Here is a 23,990-nt window from a genome sequence, read left to right as displayed (position 1 = left end):
CCCCCTCCCATGCTCCCAATTTTGTCAGGCACTCTTGTCTATTTCCCCTTTCCAGGTGGATCTATGTATGTTTTTCTTAAGGTTCACCTTGTTACTTAGCTTCTCTAGGGTCATGGACTATAGGCAGAAAGTAGCCCAGAAAACCATGCCCATATCCCCCCTAAAATGGAATATGGATGATTATCTTTGTTTAGCATGCTGGTTACAAGTTGTTATGCCTGGTGGTCAGCTAAACAAAGGAAATTAGATTCAGATTTCTTGCGTTGAAAAGAAAAAAATAGGGGTAAGTGCTGTGGGACAATGCTCTTGTACCGGGTAGAGATTTGTCACTCATATTGGTTTAATAAAAAGCTTATTGGTCAGTATCCAAGCAGGAATTATAGACAGGGTGACAAGACTAGGAGAATTCTGGAAGAGACTGCTCAGTCTGCAGTCACCACCCAGACACAGAGGAAGAAGATGAAAATGCTGCCCTGAGAAAAGGTACCAATCCACCTTGCTAAACATAGATAAGAATTATGCATTCATTTCATTTGTAATTTTTAAAAAGAAAGAATCCTAGGCTTTGGGAAAATTCATCAGAAGGATCGCATTATTTTGGTTTGCTTCCACCTCTGCCTTGGGCATGTGGCATTCCTGGCCACACTCCATCGCTGTCTCCCACAACTTTCTACATCTGTGTGGTGACAGATGTCTATTAGCTTTGTTGTTACTTTGTTATTGTGATGATTCTGCTGGCTGCTCACACCATGCATAGAAATTCACCTGTAACTCTAATGCTGACTGGTTGTGCTGCTTCAGGGAATGGTGGAGATGGGCTGTGGACACCTGTGGTCATAGAGAACTGTGTCCTTTCCTGTGTGAACATATAGGGCAGAGATCATGGGATACTAGTTGATTTCCATATGGACTTTGATACTGTACACCTCATTAGGGAGCTGATCTTGTCACTCTGATTTCAATTTGTGATCTGAGGCCAGCTGCATATCTGCATAGAAAGAACAAATCAACCACTAAAATAACAGGGCTTCAGTGTATCTGGGCATCTGTGACCATAAGTGTAACCAGGCCTCTGTGGGCTACAGTGTATCCAACCCTAGGGCTGAAGTGTATTTAAGCCTCTGGGGGCTATAGTATATCCAATCCTGGGGTTGCAGTATATTCAAGCTTCTGGGAACTACAGGATGTCCAATAGTGGGGCTACAGTGTGTCCAAGTCTCTGGGGCCACAGTATATCAAACCCTGAGGCTACAATGTATCCAACACTAGGGCTGCAGATCCAAGCCTCTGAGGGCTATAATGTATCCAAGCCACTGGGGGCTATAATGTATCCAAGCCACTGGGGGCTACAATGTATCCAAGCCTCTGGGGGGCTACCATGTATCCAAGCCTCTGGGGCTACAATGTATCCAAGCCACTGGGACTTCAATGTATCCAAGCCTCTGGTGGCTACAATGTATCCAAGCCACTGGGGCTTCAATGTATCCAAGCCACTGGGGGCTACAATGTATCTGACACTGGGGCTGTAGTGTATCCAAGTTTCTGGGCCACAGCATATTCAACCCTGGGGCTACAGTGTATCCCAGTCTCCCAGACTGCAGAGTATGCGAGCCTCTGAGGTTCCAGTATATCTGGGCCTCTGGGGCCCAGTGTATCCCAGGCCTCTGGGGCTGCAGTGTAGAGAGTAGATGCCAGGGGCAATGTTAAGGAACAAGCTAGAACCAGTGCACCTTGGAGGCACATGTCAAGAGATTATAGGGTGCAGAGTTGGCTATAAGAATTAGACTTTGTGGGGCTAGAAATGTAACATGTATGATCTTTGGGTTTGACCACCAGCACCAGAATAAACAAACAAATAAGGCTTATTCTCCCAAGCTCCAAAGGGCAAATCAGATCTCTTCAAAGGACGTTTATTGAACGTGATGTCTTTCCAGGGTCTGGTTAGAGCAGGTTCACATTAGATGACGTTCCCTGAACTCTGCTAGCATCCCCAGGAACTGCTAAGGTGTCATGAGCACTGTCTCATCACGGTCTCGTGACAAGGGCTCCAAAGCAACACTGTGTGCTTGGCTTCAGGTGGCTGGGGCATTTACATAGTGGCATAAACTGAGGAGAGGCTTCTATAGAAGCTGGTTTAAGTCAGAGCCTTTCTGATTACGAATGTCAGAAGCAAGGCACTCCCCATTAGACCATGCACCGCTGAGATGAGGCACTGCTTATCTGACCATACACGCAGCGTGAACAAAGACAGTACTTGTTCTGTTGCTCTGTCTCTTGTGCCCAGGATAACATCTACACATTTGAGAGTCTCTGTGTATAGAGACGAGTGGAGAAATAAGTTTGTCAGAGAATGTTGAGCACCAGGGATACAAGGCTGAGCATTCAGCCCTTCTGCCCTTTCCACAGCATGACGGTGAGGTGGACAGTCAGGGGCAGCCTACGGGCTCCTATGGGTGCAATGAAAAACGAGGCGCCCTGCTCTCTCCTCGCTAGCTCTTGTTTATTTGGTTGTCTGAATTGTAGTCTCTGGCTGTATTTTATTCCCATACTATGATTGACGCAAATCAAGGGGACTTGGTAGACACTATTGAATAAGAGTCAATCAGAGGAAGCAATGGGAGCCTTGTTTGACCAATGCAGGGGCGGCAGGTGGCTGCGTCAAAGAGACCCTGCTTTCCAAGAAACCGGGACAGTGTCTAGACCGAGGGGTAGCAGAGGACACTGAGGTCTTGAAAAGACTGGGAGAGAAGACAGAATGGGGGAAGGAAAGGGGAAAGACCGCGGAGAAAGGAGAGAATAAAGAGGAGGAGGACTAAGTGGCGGGAGAGGAGGAGGAGGAGAACCGGAAGGCCGTGGATGGTTGGAGAGAAGCTCCTTGCCCTTATCCAGGTGCCTAATTGCCATGTCTGAGCCACAAGCCCTGTGGTCCTCTGTTGTTCACACATCTTTATCCTAGTCAAACTGGTTTTAGTTGCTCTTCCTTTCGTGGCTGAAAGGATTTTAACTTTAAATCGGGACATTTCTAGTTGGTGGCCATATTTCTTAACCTATCTTCATAGCTGCTTCTAATGAAAGCTGGCAAGCAACCCACGGTCTGGCTACGATCTGCATTTGCCCAGTTCTGGACAAAGCATAAGAATGCCGAACATGCTTGTAAGTGGCAGAAAAGGAACAAAGCAAGGGGGTGACATATGGAAGTCCTAGGAAATTCAGACCTCAGTGCGGAGCCTAGCCTTCCTTTCCTGTGTTGTCTGTAGCTCCTTGTGGCTAAAGTGGGAGGGGCAAAGAGGCTGTGCTTTGACTGATGGCACCAGAGCTACTTCCTGTCTATTCCCCCCACAGTCCCAGAGTACATCCTACAGAAGAGAAGGTACTGGTATTGGGGGGCCACTCAGGAGGGAACTGCAGTCCTCATGTTTGCTGCAAGACTAACCCCCAAACCCTGAGCCTTACAGGTCCTCTATCCTCCTTTCTCCTTGCCATTTGAGCACCAGCATGGCCAGGCTCTATGACAGTCATTGTGAGGGAAAACAGCCCAGGGGTGAGGAAATGGGCAAGGTGTCCATCCACCATGAATCTCATTAGCAAAAAAAAATTATTGAATTATTGACTAGGGCCCATTTCCCCGGTTATCCAGGAAGTCGCAGGTGGCCATGGCACGTCTCTGTACCCCCGGGCGGCTCTGGAAGACTGCTTCCCATTCTTTCCTGTCAGGAGTAACTGAGATGCTCTTTGGCAAAGCGCTGGGCAAGCTGGACTGCACAGATGAAGGGGAATAAAATTTAATGTTGTAATAATGACCACAGGCCCAGCCAGAACCAAATGACTTCCGTTTCATGCTTCTTACCCCCTTGCAGGAGTGAGTTTTATATTAAAAACTTAATCTATACACTTGGAAAATTTAGGATAGCACACGCATACAACAGCCAAACCGTGAAAAGTAAGACAAAGTATTCTTCCAAAAGGCAGGCGTGGCTGGCTACCATCTTTACATAGTTCTGAAGTGCTCCCTCCATCTACACCTAGTGAAGGCGTGGTATGTGTGTTTGTGTTTGTAGAGTGTATGAATGCATGTGTGTGCATGTGTGTGTGCATGGGTGCCCCTGACCCTGTTTGCGATACTTGTCCCGCCATTTGGCTCACCAGAGGGCACCTATATTTAGCAGCTCTTTGCTATTGCCCCAAAGCAGAAGGACCTAAGCACCTGCCAGCAGGAAGATGACGGAGCACATTGGAGACCTTGTCTGTTAATGCGAAGGACCAAGTGCAGCTACAGGCACCCAGGTGGGTGTGCTGCACAGGCACCTAGAGAGACAGGTGCGCAGGGGAGGGTCAGCACTGCAGGGGTTCTGCTGGCGGGAGCCAGGATGCAGCAGCCCTGGGGAGACTGCAGTGTCCTTCCAGCAGATATGGGTGCTGGACCCCCAAATGGGTCCTCTGTGCAAACATATCACCTTGTTTGGACTGTTTCTGTAGGGGTTTCTTTGATAAGTAAGGTTTTTGTTTTTTGTTTGTTTGTTTGTTTGTTTTTTATTTTTTGAGGCAGGGTTTCTCTGTAGCTTTGGAGCCTGTCCTGGAACTAGCTCTTACAGATCAGGCTGGTCTCAAACTCACAGAGATACGCCTGCCTCTGCCTCCCAAGTGCTGGAATTAAAGGTATGCACCACCACCACTCAGCAATAAATATTTTTAAGAAAGTGTTTTGGAAATCAGTTCATTGGGCTGCCTTTTCCTTCTCTGTAGCTGTGGACATCTTTACTGACAGGGTATCTTCTTGGCTGTACTCTCTGCCTTTGGATGTACACCTATGGTGTTTCCAGATGTTGGCCATTTGATGGATGAATTTCCCAGCATCCTGTTTAAATGAAAGCAGGCTGTGATGAGCACACACCTTTCAGCAGGGAATCCCTTCTGCCCTGGGAGGCCAAGAGGCTGCTCAGCAAGGGCCAGAAAGGCTCTTGGTGCAGGGGCCTGACCCAGCCCGAGCCAACACCACCCTCCTGTGGGCAAACATATCAGCCTATGGACACCTTACCACTAATGGGTATTCCCTGAACACGGCGCTCTTATTTGCCTTCTCTCGCTGTCGCAAATGCCCAAGTGGTCTGAATATTAATGAAACAATTTGCAGCCTCCTTTGCAAGCTTAAAATATTCAGCACCAGACATACTGTTTTGTTCCCATTTCAGCCAAGTTTAATTTCTCTTAACCAGCTTTGTTGTTGGAAAGTAAAATTAATGTGTGATTTCAGTGTTTAAATCTCAATTCTCGGCAATTCACGACAGATTGCAAGCGAGTATGATTTGTTCGTTAGCACCTAATGGGTTGAAATAATTTATGGCACAAACATTTTTTCCAGGAAAACGATGCCACTCGAACAAAAGCGAAGCAGGAAATGTTCCTTGTTTATCTAATGAACCACCCTAGGGTGAGCAAGTGGATTAGCATTGCGCAAACTTGGTGACTTATTCATCATCACTATTTATTATTAAAACTTTATCTGCTTCAACTTAGTGAATGGCTGCCTTGGGATACGCCGCCCGCAGCAGCAACAACAAAATAAAGTTTATGCAATTTGCATAATATTGTACAAAGAATATTAGCTTAGAACAATATGAGTCCCCGGATCATTTGTGCAGCCCTTTGGTGTTTAATGTTGGTAAATATTTAAATAACAGCAAGCCTGTGTAATTATGAAGATCCCTCTTCCACCCCACTCTGGAGGGGTGACTGTTGTACATCAGCAGCCAGGATCACGTGACTCTGAGGGGCGGACCTTACAGAGTGATGGAAAGTCACTTCTTGCTCCGTTGGCGAGGGTGAGGAAAGGGCACCCAGGGGGAGGGTCTGAGACACGAGGCAATGTCCCAAAGACGTGATCCTGCTGTTGTGACCTTTGATAGTGGTGCAGGTGGGTCATGTGACTGCCTCTAGATGGGGCAGTGTTGCGGAGATGAGACTCAGACTCTGGGTCTTCCCGCAGGACGTCACTGTTTGAACGTTAAGAAAAGATGCAACTCAAACCTCAGAACGTTCACACCTCTTTCTGTTTTCTCTCTCTGCTGCACCTGCTGGTTCCTCTCCTGGCCTCAGTGTGAGCCTCGTTCTCCGCAGCCCCCAGTCCAGCTTGGCTTCCCCAGAATGAATCTTCGGTGATTATTTTCCCCTTTCTAGCTCACTTCCTCCAAAGCCTTCATTCTCCCTGGACCGGGGCAGGAGCTCTGTGTCTGTGGCGACCAGAGCTGTCATGGCGCAGTGTCTGACACTTGACAGATGCCGAGTCACACTGGTGTTGAGCGAAGGAGTGAGGGACGGGGCTCCTGCAGTGACCTGTTTAAAGCAATAAGTGTTGGATCAGTGGTCACGGGCAATAGTTACTTTGGAAATTAAAAATGGAATGGCAGGCTCATAGTCAGTGGGCGTTTAGGGATGTGGGGGCCTCAAACACTTCACGGGGACAGTTCAGCTGCAGGAGTTGAAAATCTGAGCGATTATTATTATTATGCTTATTTTGATTCAACCAATATATTTATGAGAGCTCTCCTTAAAACAGCAATTTGGGAATGTGTAAACGCGCCTGACCCCAAGGGTATCCACTACACTGTTGTTTAACATTGTGGAAAACGCAAACGACTTAAGTGCTCGGCCCTGGAGGAGCTGCGGGAGTGATTTATGTGGATGGGGGATCGCTGTAGAGGTTGAAGCCAACTTAGGAAGGCTTCGGTATGTAGGATGAGGTTGTGGCTTGCTGAGGTGAGTGAGGCAGACTCCTGGACCCTCCTCCTCCCTCCCTTCCTTTCCTTCCTTCTTTAACTCTTCATGACCTCACCTTTCCCTGGATGACCATGCACTCACTGTGAAGCTGAGACTGGTCTTGAATTCCCAATGCTCCTGACATTGGGATTGTAGGTAAACACCACTATGCCCAAGTATTGTTACTTCATTTTCTATGACTTTAAGTATCAATGTGCCTCAAGGCTGGCCACTTTATTTAACATGGTTTATTTGGCTCATGGTTTGGAGCACCAGCAAGGACAGGGATGTGGAGACATGGTACGTGTGCTCAGACCATCTGGTAAAATGTAGAAAAGGGATGTAAGGCAATGATGCTAAAGCCAAGGCTGAGCGCCACTGACCGCAGCCCCACTAGAAAGCCGGCAGTGAGACTGGCCACCGAGGCAGACCTGATCTAAAACTCAGGCAGCACATGCAGGGATCTCAGGCTTTAGCAGGAAGTCACCTTCAGAACCCGTCATGGACAGGATTACAACCAGACACACTTCCCACCTCCCTTCACTTCACACCTTACAATGTTTTTCTTGGATGGATGGCTTCTGTTCACGCTGGAATTCTAGCTTAGCAAGGATACCTGTGCCAGCTGCAAAGCATCAGTGGATTGTGGTGACCTCAGTGACCGCCGAGGTCACAGAAGGAGCAGGCAGACGCTTTGTCTATAAAGGAGAGCACCTGGCATCCTTCATCAGTGTTCTTGATAAAATCCCGAACCTGAAGACGGAAGATGGAGACTTGTGCTAAAGACCCTTCGGGATGTGGCCAGTGCATTTTAGCACGGGGAAACCTGTGCCGCCACTGGCGAATGGCTGAGACGTGTAGAGGGGAGAAGGAAGTCATGTGTTAGTCAGCTCTCAGTGACTGTGACAGGGCATTGAGAAGATCACCTTAGAAAGCGCAAGGGGTTGTCTCAGCACAGACTCTCGGAGATTTGGGTCTAGCGAGGGGAAGTCTGGTTAAATTCCCAGTGTGGAAAATACAATGAAAGCAGTTAGAATATTTGGTTGAGGATGTAGCTTAGTGGCAGAGCTTAGCTTGCTCAAGGCCTTGAGTTCGATTCCCCAGCACTGCAAACATTCAAATAACAACACAAAACCAGAAGTGTCAGGGAAGGTTCTGTCTCCATTCACTCGGATGCTACTTGGTCCTGTGGTCCACAGTTATGGCAGAAAGGGACAGAGGAAGAGAGAGGAAAAGGGGAAGGGTGTGAAAAGCTAGAGGGAGAGGGGGAGAGATAGAGACACAGAGAGAGAGAGAGAGAGAGACAGACAGACAGACAGAGAGACAGAGAGAAAGAGAGGGAGAGAGAGGGAGAGAGAGAGGGAGAGACACACACACACAGAGGAAAAGTAGACAGTCTGAATACCCACCCTCCTTCAAGGGCGTTCTTCTAGTAGCGTGACATCCTGCCAGGAGACCCCACTTCTTAGAAGCCCCATGCCCTCACTGTGGCACGGTTGGCTTCCTCTACATCTTCAGCATTGTGGGTGAAGAGACTGAAGAGGAGACCTGGAGAGATGGGTCAGCAAGGAAGAGCATGAGCAGATCTTGCAGAGAGTGCAAATTTTTGTTCCCAGCACCCCATTGGGTGGCTCACAATTGTCTGTAACCCAGGTGCATGAACTCTGATGACACCAACACACACACACACACACACACACACACACAGAGAGTTTAAAAATAATAAAAACCAGTATTTCATTTTTGAAAATAAGAAGACAGCAAGTCCAGGGTGTAACCTTAAAGAAACTTCAATTTGAATAAACCAGGCTTTGACATTCACTGGAGGTTTGGTGCTTATAATAAATGGTCATTGCCTAACAATATGGGGCTACTTAAAAACAAAAACCAAAACAACTTTTATTTTGAAGATCTGGGGTAATTATTTCCAGGAGAAGGGAGCTCAGCAGGATGCGTGAAACCCCTGGCCTTTCCTGGCTCTTGCTGGTGTCTTTGTGACCTCCCCCACTCTGGATTTCAGAAGCCTCCTGCTATCTTACTGATCTTTGCAGAAACACCCTGCAGTGCACCCTCAATTTGTAATCCTCTAGGCTATGTAAGGCAGCCTCAATAGGTTATTCTTTTTCCATCATCAAATTTATCATTCTTGAATAGTCAAATAAGTGACATGAAGTTGATCCAAACCTACCTACACCCACCCTTGGGCCATACCAGCAACTGGATGTGGTGCACGGCTAGACAGAGTCAAGATGGTAGCTGAGACCTAAGGAAAGTGGGGCATGGGGCAGGAACCAGCATTTCCTCTTACCCCGCAGAGGGGACGTGAGGGCAAGGGGCCTCAGAATTGCTAGAAACTCTTGGGAGTTTGAATCAGTCCCTTGAAAGCAGAGGAGGGAGCCTTTGCCCTCCCTGATCAGCTAGCAACTCCATAGCTGCCAATGTTTCGTGAGCCGTCATGGGAAATAGAGAACACTTGACCCAATTCAGACTAGCCAGATGCAAACCCCCAAGTGCACTGAGTGTATGATTTAGCTCCGTGCTAAGCTCAGAGCCCAGGTAGTTCTAAACCACAACACAGAAATGACCTCAGTGTTTAAAAGTTGTAAAAACCCAGCATGAATGGAGTTTACTAAAAAGAATTACCATTAATCCATTGTAACTTGAGTTAGCATCAGTATTTAGGTTATGTTTTCCCAAAAAGGTATTCTCTGAACACCGCCACAGGCCCTGGTTTTGTAAAGTCTGGTCATCAGTTACCAATCCCTAGCTCCAAATGTCAGTTCATTTTCTTTTTAAATAGTGGCCTTAGTCAGGGTTCTCTAGAGGAGAGACGCTCAGGGGATTCTTGGCCTGGTTGACACGACAGGGCTGTCGTCCAGTAGCGGCCATCTCAATAGGAGAAGCTGAGAACCTGGTAGGTGTGCAGTTCATAAGGCATGGAACTTAGCTGTCCCAGTGCTATGCCGAAGGTCTGGGACATTCCTGGAAAATCACTGGTTCTTGAAGCTGACTTGAAAGCTAAAGAAACTGAAGTCTGATGTCATAAGGTGGAGTCTGATGTCAGCAGCTGTAGTCTGATGTCAGCATAATGTCAGCATGTGGAATCTGACATCATATGGAGTCTGATGTCAGGGAGGACGATAACACAGAGAGCAATGGAAACAGCCAGGACCTGGAGTGAGCATGCTCGCTGTTAGGTGACCGCTGCTACTGAGTTCTAGTCCATTTCCATTGCAGCACGTGGGCCAGGGGTTTTCTCTATAGGGTTCCCAACAGAAACAAGAAGTCTAGAGTTACAGCTGGCAGTGGTGGCCCACGCCTTTAATCCCAGCATGAGGGAGGCGGATCTCTGTGAGTTCGAGTCCAGCCTGCTCTACACAGTGAGTTCCAGGATAGCCAGGGCTGCATAGTGAGACCCTGTCTTGAAAAATCCACCTCCCACCCCACAAATAATAAAGTCTAGAGTTTTACATAAGATCGAAACTTTTACTTGCATACTTTCCTTCATCTGATATATCCCAGGCTGGCTTTGAACTCAGTTTGGAGGAAAGGATGACCTTAAACCACTGAACTTGCCTCTACCTCCGAAGTACTAGGATGGCAGGCATGCGTCACCATGCTCTGCTTATGCAGCTCTGCGAATTGAACTCAAAGCTTCATGCATGCTAAATGAATACTCAACTCACTGAGCTATGAGCCCACCGTTCAAGTCTCACCCTGAAACACTGATTCCAGGCTAGGGTGTGCTTCAGAGGTCTAAGGGCCTTGGATTTGACTCTGAGCTCCAGAAACAGAGCAACACAACCAAAGCTGCTGATCTTAGCAAACATCAAATTCCGTGAATGATGGATAGCCAGTGTCCATGCTGGCCAGGACTAGGGATACTCATGAGCGCCACTGCAGAAAGCTCTTCTGAGTGTTTTCCTTCCCATTTGCTGGGGGGATTTGCATATTCACAGTGTACACACATGCAAACAAGATGGCACAGGAGTGGGCCAGAAGTCAAAGAAAACAAACCAGAAATAAAACAAACAAACAAAAAAAATACCATCTTTAATTACAAGTCCTCTTGCCTCTGAGCTCCGAGGACACAAATCAAACACAAGTGTATGAGGCCAGCAAACCTTCTCAAAGCTCAGATTCAGAAAACAAGCCTGGGAGGAGTCTGACTGTAGTGCTTGCCTTGCGGTTGTGAGGATCTGAGTTCTGTTCACACAACCAGTGAAAACTGCCAGGCGTGGTCGCATGAGCTTGTGATGCCAGCACTGGGGTGAGGGTGGGGTGGGAGAGGGTGAGGAGTGGGAGAGATGAGGATCCTCCAGCCAGTGTAGCGATCAGTGAGCTGCAGGCCGATGAGGTGGGTGGCATTCCCAGGAGTGATACCTGAGGAGGCCTTCTGGCTTCACAAGCGCAATGACTCCCACAACACGCGAGCACGCATGCACGCACGCACATACACAGGAAGCAAGCGGAGGTTGACGCACATACGCATGCACGCACGCACGTCCGCAGGAAGCAAGCCGAGGTTGGATTCCTCACCTCGTAACAAGCCGAGGTTGGATTCCTCACCTCGTAACAATGACTCACTCCCCAGTCAGAAGGTGGTTTTCTTGCAGTCGGAGGAGAGAGGAGAGCTGCCTTTATGCATCTTCCCCTGCTTGCTTGCAGGAAGCACTTCATGAGGCTTAGGGAATGATCGAGCACTCTAAAGGGATTCCCTGGAATTAACCTGCGCGTTAGATGGAGGCTCAGAGCAAGTGTGGGTTATAAGCAGACCCTCTGGAGTCAGGGGTGTGACTGATGTCCCACCTGCTGGTCTCTGCACAAGGTCACCTGCCTCTTCCAGGCCCCTTCTCAGATGAAGATTACGATAACAGGAAGCAGCTACCTCACAGGGTGCTGAAGGCCCTGTAGGAATCTGGAGTCCAGGGATGTAATGCAATAGCTCACCAAGAGACTTCCTGTGTGAGCAGCCGCAACTTGGCTGACGGGCATAATTTCTGAACGGACTGAGGAGTCAGGCTGGGGTCTTTGGTTTTGTTTTTGTTATTATCATTATTAAATGGCATCGCCTGGCTTTGAACCTTTGATCCTTCTGCCTCCACCTCCCCGGAAACACAAATGTTCATGACTATGCATGGAATCCAGCCCAGGGCTTCATGTACACTGGCGAGTACTTTCAGAAATATGCCATATCCTACATCCCCAGCCTCAAAAAGTGTTTCTTATGGGGCCCCTACAGGGAACAGCGCAGACTTCCACAGAGGCAGAGAGCTGAAGAACCCACTGAGAATCTAGCAGTTCCCAAAGCCCTTTTGCCAGCACGAGGCGGATATTGCCCCTGGGAGTCATTTTTCACTGTGAAATTGGCCGTTTCCAGCAGCCTTGATGGTGCTGTAATAAGAAATAGAGCCCATGGCCCACAGCGCGCCATGTGTAGGGTAACATAGAGCCTCCTAGTTACTCCTGAACCAGTCGTGAGATGCTGTGTTCTGTCTTTAGGTGGAAGCCCATGGCTCTTCAAGCAAGACTTCTCTTGGGGACTGCCATCCACCTTTTCTCTCTGCCCTGGTGGGGACTCTCCCTAGAAGGAGACCCCTGGCAGAGTCAAGCTCTCCAGAAGGAACGGCTTGCCCTGGGGAAGTGCTGACTCCCACAGTGTTGCATTGCTATTACAGCTTGAACCCTGTGTTCTCTCTCACACACAAGATCACATATGACCTGTCTCATATGAGGAAAGAAAGCATGGGGTATCTAGGACTTGCCCTTCTTCTGTGTACAGAGTGGGAGCCGTAGTGAGGACAAGGGGTTCCTGCCTGGGCTCCCTGCATCTTAGTGGGGGAGGCTTTGTCTGTGGCTCTTTTGCTGCTTGTGGGTGAAGAGGGGAAGAGAGGCTCATTTGAGCCCTACAGTCTTATCATCACACTCCTGTGTGGTGTTTGTTTGAAATTAAAGGTGAGACTGTTGGGGAGGGAGGAGCTTGTGCTGGGATGAAGAGGCGAGGAAGGAGGTTCAGTGGGGGGGAGGTGGCTCAGAGGCTTTCTTCCCCGGGTGGGGAGAAACTCATGGCTTCCTTTTCCTAGTTCCTCTTTCTGATTTCTCCTTAGCATTTCAAACTCGGATTTCTTCATTCTCCAACCCAGGAGGGGCAGTTGGGGTGCAGGAGCAGGAGGGAACTCTTTGAACTCACAATTAGATACACAGCCCTTCAGAGTGGCCAAAGCTACAGAAGCAAGCCTTCATTCAGATTGCGTTTGATCTGGTGTAATTGTTTAAATGCCACTTACATGGTCAAAGCAGTCTCCGTTTAGCTAATAAATTACACGCTTTTACCCCGCATGCTGGCTGACCTCGTCACCCACCTGGAGAGGCACCGAACAACAGGAATGTAACTGAAGCCAGATGCGAGTTTGCACTTTCTCACAGTCCTACTGAAACTAAGAGGCAGAATTAATTCTGATGGTGCAGTCTGCGGACAGAATATATGCATCACGTGTCCCTTCAGCTGCACTCAGAAATACAGAGGAGCTCGCCACGTCAGGTTCAAGGATGACAGGCAGCGGAGAGTGGGGAAAACAGCCCCTTCCTGGCCAGTCCTTCCTCAGTCATGTTCTATGAATACTAGCATATTAGTGTCTGGAGTCATGGCAGAGAGACACTGCAAAACTGTACTTCTGGAAAGTAGGCACAGAGAAGCTCCCGCATTAACCTGGAGTACTTCATGGAACATTGATACATAAATATGTAGACACGCTGTGGCTTGATCGGGGTGATACTGTACAACTTCAAGCACAATATGTATGTTCAATAGCTATGGTAAGGGCCATTCAGGGGCCCAGGCATGATTTTTAAAGTAACCAATCCTAGCATCCACTGCCAACTTCAACACTTACTGTTCGTTCCTCCTGGACGGCTGCTTTATAGAGCCTCTGCCCACCTTCCCCAAGTGTTTTAGAGTTTGCATGTTTCTCTACTAAACATTGCATCTTTTTAAATCTTTTTCATCTCCCTCCCTCCCTCCTTCCTTCTTTTCTTTTTGGAGACAGAGCCTCATTACACAGCTATGACTGTCCTGGAAATAGCCATAGACCACTGCCCTTCAACCACGGAATAAAGGAAGGTGCCACCTCACTTACGCTACAGCTCTCATCTTTAAAGACAATCACAAATCAGAATCCAAGCAAGGGTCATGGTTTGCAGCCACTCACCGTCTGTCTCATCTATATTTTCTTATCGTGTAGGTTATTCGTTCTGTGGCATTTTCTGTAGTCTGGATTGTGATTGCTCAAACCCCTAGGGAGTTATTTACTAAGCGTACTGTCTCTGTGTGCCTGTAAACCGAAGACATGCTGGGGTCCTAAGGAAGGGTATTTCACAGTTCTGGGGTTACTTTCGCCAGGAGTCAGGAAAGCTGTATTTTTTTGTTTTCCCCTTGGAGAGTGTGTGGTGGGGGTGTAGAATTCCCCTTATGACCATCATCTAAGTCCTCAATTCAGCAGGAGTGACAAGGACAGAGTTCTTGACCTGTCCTTCCATCTTGTCTATTTGGTGGATGTTCTGATTCCCCTCCCACTCATGTCCAGGTCACTCAGGCTCAACTCCAAATATTTTCCCTTTCCTTACCAGTTTCCAAAATGTTCCTTGTTTGTTCCCAGCTGCCTGGCTAGCTTAGACCCAATATAGTCACACAGAAACTGTATTAGTTAAATCACTGCTTGGCCCATTAGCTCTAGCTTCTTATTGGCTAACTCTTACATCTTAATTTAACCAATTTCTATTCATTTGTGTATCACCACATGGTTGTGGCTTACCAGCAAAGTTTCAGCATGTCTATCTCTGACAGCAGCTCCATGGCTTCTCCCTGACTCTGCCCTTCTTCCTCCCAGCATACAGCCTAGCCTTTCCCTCCCTAGTTCTGTTCTTCCCTGTCATAGGCTCAAAGCAGTTCTTTATTCATTAATGGTAATCACAGCACACACAGCAGACTCCCACATCATTTCCCTTTTTCTGTTTAAATGAAAGAGGAAGGCTTTAACTTTAACATAGTAAAATTACATATAACAAAACAGGTATCAAACAAGAATTACAGTTACAATATTTATATCTACTTTATCTTTTATCATAACTAAGGTAAACTATAACTATAAATTCTTCAACTCCATCAAAGACTCCAGAAGGATATAATATTACCTAAGTTAACAGGAAGTGCATTGCAAGCAACTTCCAAAATTCCAGAATTCTGAATTGACAGAGACAGTTGCTTTCCAACATTTTCTGAAGGTGATTGGTGATCTTCTTTCCCTCCCCACTCTCTTCCCTCTGGGCACTCACTCACTCTTCCTCTCCCTCCTCCCCTTTTTCTTTCTGTCCCTCCCTCCATCATTCTATCCCTCCCTCCCTCCCTTCCTCAATCCATCCATCCATCCATCCATCCATCCATCCTTCCTTCCTTCCCTCCCTGATGAAACAGACACTGTCTTTATGAGCACATGCCTCTGTACTGTCAGTGACATTTAGACTCACCTTGGCCATTTCTCTTCCTACATCCTGTGATCAGCCACTTCTCACAAGACAGCTGAAGATAAGTAAACAGAGGCTCATTATGTAAAACACTTGCCAGCACTGAACCCTCACACACACTGTGATGAGCTGGGCCCTCAGGCAGCTTGGGTTGTAGGGTAGCCTGGATTTGGCTGCAAGTTTGATGTGGGCAACCAAATATCTCCATGGGAACTAGCCCTTGCCTCTATCTTCCTTCAGCCCCGTGCTCTGCACTTGCTGAGGTAGGAGAACTCTCCACCAAGCAGGAGCCAATTAACCAGAAAGAGCATGGGTGGCAGTGCTGAGCAGCTCCCAGCAGCTCTGTCAGCTCTGACTCCATAGATGTGGGGATAGCAGAGAAACACAATGGGGCAGAATAAGGACCAGCGTGGACCAGCGTGGCACACCGCGGCACTGCGGGGGTGACGAAAAACGTGGATTAAACTGTGCTGGAATCTTGAACTTCAACTCAACAGGCACAGTTTACGGAGCCGTGGAACTAAGAGAAGGTAACTTGAGGGCGCTTGGGCCCCAAAGAAAGGCCTCATAAGTGAACGGATTCACACAGTGTGGCTGATTTTTGCCATTAAGTGACAAGGTTGTAAGATTCTTGTGATTTCTAACCGTATTGTCTTATGAGATATTCACATTCTGTTTCCCTTTCACAGGACACCGGGAGTGTAGGATGGGAAGTTCGGGGTGGGAGATTCACTTCCAAAACGAGGGAGGAGCCAAGTCTTTACTGGAGCCTAGCTCACAGGAAGTAAGTTAGGCACTCAGTCAGGGGGGCTTCATGGACCCTGAGACAGGAGCAGGATATTTCACCAGCAACTCTGTTCCTGTTCTCTGGTGGTCATGAACTTCTCCCTGCCAGGACCTGAGGCCTGGGCTGAGGCCCCACGTGGTGCCCTTCCTAACTCTTGCTGTTCCTAGCTGGCTGCAGCCCACACAGGCCTGTTCCTCCCCTGCCCTCCACTCTGCTTCCCTCCCCTTCCCTTCCCCTCCCCTCCCCCCTCACCCTTCGCACTGTTCAGTGCAGGGGACACTACCTACTCACCTGTGTTCCTCTTGATGGACATTAGTGTTATATTAATTGCCCATTATAAAGCCACCATGTGGGCTGGCATGATGGCTCAGTCAGTGAAGGTGCCTGTCACCAAGCCTAGTGACTTGAGCTTGACACCCAGAACCCACTTCATGGGAGGAGAAGCCTGACTGCCAGAAATTGTCCTCTGACCTCTACACATGTGCCATGGCATGCACACCCTGCACCATGCGTGCAATAAGTATAAGTACTTGTATGATATTTTCAAAGAAAATTTAAAAATCATTAGCTTTTTGAAAAGTGGCTACAGTCACTCTGCCAAGAGTCTTTCTCCATCCAGGTGATTTTTTTAACATGCGCATCCTCTCCAACCTCAATCCCCATCCATTTTCCTACCCTGAAGAGGCCACTCCCAGGGCCCCCAGTGATGTGGTTTTCCAGGGCTGGTTATCCCTGCCACACAACCCCATACCAGGACTTTGTGCTTCCTATGAAACCAGCTGTGATTCAGAGGCTCCCAGCCTTTGACAGCAGGAACTGGCTCCTAGACGTCGGTGCGACCTGCCAGGTAGATGCAGAAGATAAATAGGTGGGCAGTTTGACAGGGGATAATTTCCGATGATCACTTGCAGGGGACACTTTCATGTTGTTTCAGCTTTTTGTTCTTGAGTAAGCCTTGGGACTGGGGCTGAGTCCACAGCCCAGCTAATAAGACCTTCTTGCATCCAGTTTGAAGTGTATCCCTGTAGCCAGTCCCTGACCCTGCCACTTCTGAGGCCGGTTCTCGCTCCTTGCGAAGTCTTTGATTAGTGCTGTATGTCGGTGGCAGGGGGGTGGTTGTCACTGGAATTAAGGAAGGCTGGGTGTGATTTGAACTGCGGGAGCATGAAGGTCTGCTTTAAGAGAGATATGCAAAGCCTGTGGTTAGAATGATTACAGCCAAACATCAGGGCGTCTAGATAAAACCCCTGACATCCCACAGCGGGGGACACAAGCTAAGAACCTCGCTTTAATGAATATACATTTTGACTTTTCAGCTACAAGGGAATTGGGGCAGAGCGTCTACTTTGCACTTTCTAATTAATAGCCCGGATGGGTTATTCTCTCTTTGTTTTATCTATTGATTTTATCTCATTAAGGGGGAGTGGAAATTGGTTCTCTTTTCTCTTCTTTGGTAAGCTTGTCTTCTTGTTATAGGCTGGTAGTGAGGACACGCTGGCCACAAGCTTGGTTGCTGTAGGTGGGGCTGCATGTAGAGACCTTTTTTCTGTGACAAAATGGGTGTGTGTGTGTGTGTGTGTGTGTGTGGGCGTGTGTGTGTTGTGTATGCCTGTATGTGTGTTGTGTTTGCCTGTGTGTGTGTTGTGTTTGCCTGTGTGTGTATGCCTGTGGGGGTGGGGTGGGAGTGTAGCAATGCATCGTCTGGAGGGTATCATTGCTCATTCTGTTCAAAGTATCTGAGTTTGTGCTTGGTGAGCTGGGCTTCACTGAGTTCAGGTTGCATTGGAGCAGCCTGGGTAGGTAGAGACAAGTCTCTTGGAGGAGGTTGAAGGTGGCTGGCTGTACAAGGGGAGAGCTTGCTCAGAACGTGGAAACCCTAGGCTGCACTGAACAACAAACGCTGCTTTTCAAGGTCGGCAAAGACTGGGCCTTGGCCCTGGATGCTACTGGCTCCTGCTTGTAGGACTGTGTTCCTGTTTATTTATGCCCCTCCCTCCTGGGGAACTCCCTCCCGGCTCAGCCTGGACTTGCACAGCTTCCCTCTGTGATTCTCTTGATGACCCTCACAGAGGAGGATTTGAATCCGCACACACAGAAATAAGGGAGATGTGTCTGCTAACCTACTGAAGCAAATGTGCCCGAGGGGACACGACTGACTGATGGCAAGTTCAGCCTCAAACGCTTTGGAGTCCCGGTGACTTCCTTTGGAACAGAAAACCCCTGCTTTTGGGGGTACATCTGGGACACTCGTGACCATGGACCCTATGTGGCTGCCTGTGTGCTATTTTTCTGGTTGTCTGGGAACTATTGTCTTTTTACCATCATCAGCCATTATCTCAAAAGACAATCTCATTCCTTGTTTCAAAAGCCTCTTTCCCACAGTGCCCCTCACCCCTGAGGGAGCAGATGCCTAAGAGGTCACAGGTGAGCCTTTTAGGGTCCTGGGCTCCCTGAAGCCAGCTGGGCCTTTTGCAGTCACTGCTGTAGCCATGGAGCCTGTGCCTGGCTTCCAGGAGCCCTTCAACCATTTCTGAGAGGGTGATGGAGGTGAAATTGCCTCCAGCAACCAGATTCACAAATTTGGGGTTCTAGGCATGACCACGTCCAACTCTCCCCAGACTGCTGGCAGCCAACCTAGGTAGGGGACCCGCTCCCAAGTCCCATTTACCCTTTTCAGCAAAAAGAGACCCCAGGGAAAAAAGCGCGTAGGAAATCTAATAAGGAGCATGCTGAGAACTTGCTGCCAGCACTACATTTGCATAATTTATGACTGAATATATAAGAACACCATTTCTTTTTAGAGACATATTTTTATTATGACATGCATGCATATGTACATAAATATTTTTTATGTAGCTAGTGGGTCCTACCTACCGATGTCAGAGGAGAAGGCTGTATATAAGCAATGCAAGTCTCTCCCTTCTTGCCTGCCTGTCCTTGTCCTCGCTATGGGCTCTGGAAAGGGAACCAGAATGGAAGGTCTGTAGTTCAAGACCCATCCTAGTGGTGGAAGGCAGCAGAATGAGACAACTCTGAGCACTGAAGAGTGTTTTGTCACCTTCTCAACCTCTGTCTGTTCCCTGCTTAGAAACTGGCAAATATCAACGCCAAGCCTAGAGCAGACTGGGAATCCTTTCCTACACCACCTTCTCTCTGGGCCTCCCTTGTCTGGTCCCAGTAGTCTTAGTGTCCTTGAATGTGGTTTTCACCCCTCTCCCGGCTTCTGGAGTGCTGTGTCTCCTGCTTGCCTTTCTGCTCATCCCTTCCTTTCCCCCTAGGTGCTTGCAATGTCCACAGCCTCCGGGCAAGAGCAGTGCTCAGTGCCCCCTTCACCTAGACGTAACCTTCCTCATAGGTTGTTCCTCGCTGCCTGCTAGTTCTCTCTTTAATCTTGAAAAATCATTTCCATTTAGAATTCTGCTGTGTGCAGAAGCATTTTATCTAGGATTTTTTGTACTAGAAGTAATTTTTTTTTTTTTGTTGCAAGCCAGTTCCTTTGTATCCCTAGTCAGACAACAGCTCAATGCCCCCTATCATCTTGGTCACCTGACTTCCCACTACAAAATCATAGCCTAAACATGCATCACTTTTTGGTTATTTGTTTTGTGTGATGTGTGTGTGTACAGTGTATGTATGTGTGTGTCCATGTACGTGTGTACACTCACATGTGCAACGTGGAGTTAAGAACATGGACACATCACAGAAGGCACCTTGGCATGGTGATCTTTCGAGTTGAGAGAGCTCTCTAGAAACAAGCAATCTCTCAGATTAATTGTCCCCGCGCTCTTCCTCACAGAAATTCATAACCCCCAGAAGTGTTCACGTCACATCCTGCCCCAACCTGCTAAGAGCTGTCCTGGCTAGCACTGGAGTTGGACAGATGTCTTACAGACACAGGGACTCTTCACAAACAGACCTTACTGAGTCTTCTGTGCGTATTGTGCTCACACCGCACCCGGTCCAGTCACCTTTCCACACATCGCTGCACGTCTATCACAGCTGACATAAACGTCCTGTTTCCCTGGGCCTTGGGGACAGTCATCCTATTCAGATTCTTGCTTTCTAAATGGAAGTTCCTGAGCTTGGCCTCTTTCACACAGCATGGTGCCCTGGGAATCTGCGTCTTTGTTTCGCAGCTAATGCCGCTGTGCTGCTGAGGGATGGGCCACGTGGGCATTTTCTGGAGATGCAGGAATGCTCTGTGCATGCACTTTGTGCAGAGGGTGTGGCACACGGGACACCCAGTAACGGGGACAGTGCTGTTCCATGTTGGCAGGTGATACATTTCTCAAAGTGGGGTTTAACTGTGCAGTCGTTAAACTTGCAGAGTCGTGATATTCTGTTTTTATGGACGTGTGGCACTGAATGCAATCATCCTTACCCACCCTGCACCTTTGCCACCTAAAGGAAAGTGTGCTAGGTTACACTTGCTTCCCTGTTTGTGACAGTGTGAAGGTGCAGGTCCTCCTGCAGCAGGCACGGTGGCAGGAGCCGGAGGCGGCTGGTCACATGGCCTCCACGGTCAGGAAAGAAACAGAGAGAGATAAATGCTGGTCCTCTGCTCACTGTCTCCTTCCTGTTCAGTCCAGGACCCCAGTCCATGCAGGACGGAGCTGCCGCATTTACAGTGGCCCTTCTCACCTCAGTTGAACTTTCTGGAAGCGGGCTCAGGGAGCTGCCGCAAGTATGTCTTCTGGGGACCCCATCGAGAGCGATGATGAAGACAGCAGGACCAGCTGGGAGGTGATCAGAGAAGACAGAAAGACCAGGGCCTGCCTGGGCCTACTCACCTACCTCTGCCGAGCTGTCATGCAGGGACCCAGCTGGTAAGCGCTCGAGTTCATCCAGACTGGTGGAGAGAGCTGCAGAGATCATATCCTGGCCGAGGTGGCAAATCCCGTCATACCCGGTTCAGCCTCTCAGGCAGATGACATTAAGCACTCAATCCCAGGACTCCCCTAAGTCCTCCAGACCGGCCTGGCTCTGCAGGTTGTGTGTGATTATCTAACGCATGTCTGCAGGAGATAATTCGGCGTCCGCTGGGATCTCAGCATCCCTTGCTCAGTGGGAGTTCATCCCCCGTTGTATAACCAACACGGTGGTCCTCCAAAGATGATCGTGTCCATGATGACAGCAGGGCTCGGCTGTCCAGGGGCAGGACTTCCAGTCACCAGTGCACTAGTGGGACACTCCGCCATTTATCCGGCTCCTGTTCTATGGCAGGCTATCCCCGGAGCCTTCCTCATGGGCAATCTGGTATAACACCCCATCCTGTGGGCTAGGTTCGCCCGTGAGATGTCTGTCATGCGTGTTAACCTACAGCTATGAAGAGGGAAGGCAGAGACCTGAACCGGGGACACTCAACTTCATAGTCCAAGTTATAAACGTAATATAGAACCAAGTCACCCAAGTTAAAATCCAGTTGCTTGCATGTTACCTTCCGCCATTGAATACCTGGCTTGCATGTGTTCCTCACTGAGAGAGGGGTAGCATGTGGTTTGTAAAGCTGGTGACCACCTTAGGCTGAAGGGTGGTGGGGTCCAGGATGACATTCAATGACTTTATAGAACTGTGGCCATTTGGACTAAGGCTTTACTGATCAGATCAACCTAACAGGTTCCCTCTTTGTAGGAGATACTCACTCACAGCGAACATGAAAGCAAGTCAATTTCCAAAACCCAAATGATTCACAGCAACCAAGCAGCAGTACCCAGTCTGCCATCCCTGAACAAAAATCTCTCCTCTGTCCCCTTGGTCATTGTACTGCAATATTAGTGACTTTTTTTTTTTATTCCTGAGACCACTCGTCTGATAGGAAGCACACTGGGGGAGGAGGGTTATGTTAGCTCACGCTACCATGGTGAAAGAAGCATGGTGGTCAGGCTTCACCCTTGTGGTAGAGCTGCAGCTGTCCTTGTGGTAGGAGCTCACCGGAAACAGAGAGATAGCCTATGGCAGCCCCAGTGATTTTCCTCCAGCCATGCCCTTCCTGGTTACATCTCCAGCCCCGCCCCCATTTTAAATTTATTTTATTTGGAGGCAGAGTCTCGCTGAGTTACATGGCTGGCAACTTGAACTAAGGCCTTTGAACTTAACACCCTCTCATCTCCGCTAGAAGCAAAGGCCTGAGTCACCTGGTCTACTTTATTTCTAACTGTCTTAAATGACAGTAACAGCAACCCCAAAATTGAGAGCCATCTGTTTTCCTCCCGTCACCTTAAACTTCCACACCACACCACAAAACCAATGGGAGTGAATGGGTTTTAATCGGCTTTTTCAGCTGAAACCCGTGTATGCAGAACTTGCCCTAGAAATGCCCCAAGAATGGAAACTACAGGCTGGGGTGTATCCAGAACTTTAAGAAGGCAGTGGTTCGTCAAAAAGAAAGGCAAAAGAAGATGAAACAAGTTCAAAGAATTTCAGAAGGAAGGACTTCAAATGAGAAGTTTGCGAATGGTTTCTTTTGTCCCAAGGACAGGAGATTTGTGCAGGCACCAGCTGGAGGTGCCTGTACCCTGACATCCGTGAATGGAGGTGAGGGCTGAGGGGGGGATCATCATGGTCATGTACATATTTAGATCAGCCAGAGACAGTGGCCCAGACATTCTGTCATAAATAGCTGCTTAGAATTTAGGCAAACCTTTGAAATCACCCCGAGTAGGATGCTTTCCTCATCAGGACACAACAATTTCAGTGTTCCTGGTGTGACGTCCCCAGGGTGGATGGATGGCTGAGCACTGTCTGCCACACCCTGGCATATCTGTAGGCTTCATGAGAGAGAGGACGGGACAATGGGCTTCGAGCTGTGAGGCAAAGGCATGGAGGGAGCACATGTGGAAAACGGTCTCCATGTTTCCATTCCTGGGTGGGAAAAAAACCAGTCCTGCTTGCTTTTCTAAGGAGGAACTGTTCTGTGGTCTCAGAATGGAGGCCTTCTGGACTCCTTGACAGTTGTATATGCCAGCAGGTCAGGGTTCCCAGAGACCTAGCATGAAGGAAAATACCAATTTAGAAGTTCTAGTGTTTTCCCCAACTAAATGGACAGTGTGCCCTTGGACCCACAGAATCTGTTCTTTGAAAATGCTCATTTCCTGTCTTTTGAAGTCACCAGGTGGGATCCCATCAAAAGGAAAGACCCAGATACCACAGTCTATGGTAGAGAACCACGGAAGCACAGCTTCTACTTGACCACATCCATTTGGTCCCAAATAAACACACAGAGGCCTACATTAATTATAAACCGACTGGCCTATTAACTCAGGCTTCTTATTAACTCTTATATCATATTAACCCATAATGCTTGTCTGTGTTAGCCACGTGGCTTGGTACCTTTTTTTGGCGAGGCAGTCATATCTTGCTTCCTCTGTGTCTGGATGAAGACTGCAGACTGAAACTTCCCTCTTCCCAGAATTCTCGTTGCCTGCCTCTACTTCTTGCCTGGTTGCCCTCCTATACTTCCTGCCTGGCTATTGGCCAATCACTGTTTATTTAAAATACAAGTGACAGGGTACAGACCATTGTCCCACAGCAGTGACCTGGTCCAGCAAGGCCACTTAGCCTCGTGCTGTGTAGGTTTCAACAACACAATCAGATTTCATATGTCCCTTGTCTCCAGGTTTAAATGAAATCTGGATTGAATTGTATTTAAAAAGAGTAAAGAAATCAAATTAACTTCAGATAGGTAGATCCTGGGCTCTGATGGCTTGAAGTCAAATCTCTAACTGGCTTCTCCCTGATTGTGTTATCCGTGTGTCCTGAGGGTCCTTGCTAACGAACGACAGAGGACAGCCCCCAGCAGCACTGCTGGCAGGTCCTATATCAGCTAAGCTTCTTTCTAGGGAAGCAGCCCTGTCTGGTGAAGACCCGAAGCTTCGGTTATCTACACGCGTGTGCTTCTCTGCATTGATTCCCGTGGCTGTAGCTGAGACAC

Source organism: Microtus ochrogaster, linkage group LG8, assembly GCF_000317375.1.
Source record: "Microtus ochrogaster isolate Prairie Vole_2 linkage group LG8, MicOch1.0, whole genome shotgun sequence".
Lineage (NCBI taxonomy): Eukaryota > Metazoa > Chordata > Mammalia > Rodentia > Cricetidae > Microtus > Microtus ochrogaster.
Note: the sequence above shows the minus strand (reverse complement) of the source record.